General features: G+C 33.4%; 1 pseudogene; it reads right to left on the reverse strand.

The window, feature by feature from the left end:
* Positions 1-2,704: 2,704 nt before the first annotated feature.
* On the reverse strand, positions 2,705-2,838 carry LOC145242825 (U2 spliceosomal RNA; annotated as a pseudogene).
* Between the last annotated feature and the right edge of the window lie 307 nt (positions 2,839-3,145).

The following is a 3,145-nucleotide window of genomic DNA, read 5'->3' on the forward strand; positions in this document are numbered from 1 at the left end:
CATGGAAATATATCTAGCATAATTTATCTATTATATCTATAAAAGTGAGAATGTGTGGGTGTGTGAGAGAGAGAATGAGAGAGAACAATTCTCAGCTTATATATGCAACAAATTGTTTATCTACAGATCCGAAATATCACATTTGTATAGAAGTAGAAATCTGGATACCTATTCTGATACCTAATAAAAGAAAGGACACTCTTTGGGGCGGATTTTGATGATAACAAGTCACTAATAAGAAATTATAATAAACATTGAAATAATTTAAGAATTTTATCAAAATAAAATTGCATGGTAATCACCCAATTTCTGCCACAAAATTTTGATTGGCAAAACTCATAAACAGAAAATATATATTTTCTAATTTCATCTTTTTTTTTATATAATCTGATTTGATGTTTTCCTTAATATTCAAATCACTATATTTTGCTGCTTAATATCAAATACAGCAAATGAGTTATTTTTTATGCATCAAACAATTACATTTTCTCATTCATCCAAACTAATCACTGAACATCAATTTCATATTTTCTTCACTAAAATATTACTGTGCTTGATGTCATCAAGTGGAGCGGATCATTTTTTTTTCATTTGTTCACACATTTTTCCAATTTATATATATTTTGTCTAAGATTCTTAGCCTATGTCATTGCATACCAAGCTGTTTATTAAAAGTTACGGTTCACTGTAAACACATACGTTACACCAAAATAAAAACGCTTCAGATAATGTCTTGATATTCAATTAAGTTTCTCACATGACATCTTATGAAGTTAGTAGAAATGTTACAGACTTTTGAATCTCAAACACTTTCAATACTGTGCACTGATATTTTCTTTTTTGGAATATAAGCACATTCATGATTTTTTTTTACAAACGTCAACAAATTTCACAATGTGTAGCAATGTACTGAAACAATTATAAAAATATTTGTTTTTATTTTGGATGATGCAGGGCATCCGAAGAGAGATTTTTCTAACAAAATGAAAGTATAATTTTTAGCAATAGGTATCTAGGAAAAGGCCACTACATACGTTATAAATTCCAAATTTCCACAACCTGGCAAATACTGGTACACGCTAGCAAATTTAGATTTGCAATTACAGAATATGATTCTAATTTTTTCCTTTGCTCTTTATTCTAACACTACACTAAGTTTACTGTTTTATTTCGCTACAGTTGATATTGTGTAGAACAATAAGAAAATCATAGTGAACAATGCATTCAACAAAATTTCACACACATTTCTAGATACCTATATCTAATAAGTTCAAAAGAAAGGACACACTTAGGGAGGTATTTTGGTGGTCAAGTCACTAAATAGAGATTAGCTGGTTTCCCGGCATAGCCCAGGATGTAATAAAGATTGACTGAAATACATGTTCTAGCTGGTTTCTAGGCGTTGCCAGGGATGTAATATAGACACATTATGTTGTATATTACCTGTTCTCTTCTCCCTAAGGTAAAACAATTTCATATACATGCTGTAAATTACCTATGCTAGGGATAAAACATGAACAATACCAGTCCGGGGGTAGATAAAACAAATAATACATAAAGATGAAAGATTCGTCTCCCCTAAGAATAAAACATATGTTCAATATCTGCTTTTGTTTTTTCATTGTTTATACGGTCCCGAGCAACGCCGGGTAGCCCTGCTAGTAATATATAAAAGGCAAAAATCGGTGTGTATGTATGTATGTATGTATGTATGTATGTATGTTTGTTTGTAACGCTAAAACTTTTGAAAGACGGAACCAGAGTTGACAAATTTGGTATCATATTGCACCTTGATCACCCGGATGACAAATATCGAAATTTCACGTCAAACGGACCAGTAGAAAGGGGTCAACTAATCGTTTTTCTCCTAGGGGGGCCCCCAAAAAAAACTGTCATTTTACCGTTATTCAATACGTGTCACGTGACGTGACGTCAGCTCAAACTTTTGACAGACACAACCAAAGTTGACAAATTATGTATCATATTGAACCTTGATCACCCGCATGACAAATATCGAAATTCCACACCAAACGGACCATTAAAAGGGGGTGAACTGATCATTTCTCTCCTAGGGGGGCCCCCCAAAAAACCTGTCATTTTAATGTTAATATTACATAATCCAAAAACGCTTAGTCATGTCACGTGACGTGACGTCAACATCCAGTAATGGCGAACAAATGTAAACAAACACTTTGTTTTACCGATACTTTTGTAATTTCTCTTCTGCTTTGTTCTAGAGATTATTAAACTCCATGACAATGTCTCCAGCGTATTTAACTGGTTAAAAATAGTATTTATACAAGAGTTTTAACGAAAAATATCAGGAAAAAATGTACAGGAATAAAAAAAAATTCAGCTTTCAAAATATTCGTCGATAAAAAAACCGATCTTTATATTTACGCTAGCCATTTTGTATATTACCACGTGACCTGCTATCTCTTAAACTGGAGGGGGGGGGGATCCACTTGAATCCAACAAAACCAGTAATTTTTTTTTTCTATTATATATACATCATTTTCTATAAAATTAAGTGTAGACTTTATAATTAAAACAAAAAATGTTATTCATACTAAAAAAAAAAAAAAACGCTTAGTCATGTCACGTGACGTGACGTCAACATCCACTAATGGCGAACAATTGTACCTATTTACTATGCCTCCCCACGGGACAGAGTTAGACACCAGGGTCGTTTTTTAACGTGGAGAAAAGGTACAAAAATAAAAATTGTCTCAGTCGTGGAGGATTTCTCCTCCACCGAAAGAGAACAAGAAATAGAAGTGCAGCATCTGAAGAACAGATACTACACTTTGATCTTGACCAAAAGGCCAAGAATGCGAACAATTGTAAATAACAACTTTTTTCACAAAACCAACACCGTCTTTCTTATTTTTCTCTCTCTTTCTCTCTCTCTCTCACCCACTTACTCTTCCCTCTCTCTCACCCTCTTTCTCTTGACGTCACACCACTGTTAAACTGTGGGGGGGGGGAACACATTCCCAGGCATTATCTCCTATAGATGCACATTTTATTAGAAATTCAGCTTTCAAAATATTAGACGATAATAAAAATATAAAACCAACACCCTCTTTCTCTTTTCTCTCTCTCTCACCAACTTACTCTTCTCTCTCTCTCACCCACTTTCTCT

The sequence above is a fragment of the Euprymna scolopes genome, chromosome 2 (genome assembly GCF_053919585.1).
Source record: "Euprymna scolopes isolate OS-2025 chromosome 2, ASM5391958v1, whole genome shotgun sequence".
Lineage (NCBI taxonomy): Eukaryota > Metazoa > Mollusca > Cephalopoda > Sepiida > Sepiolidae > Euprymna > Euprymna scolopes.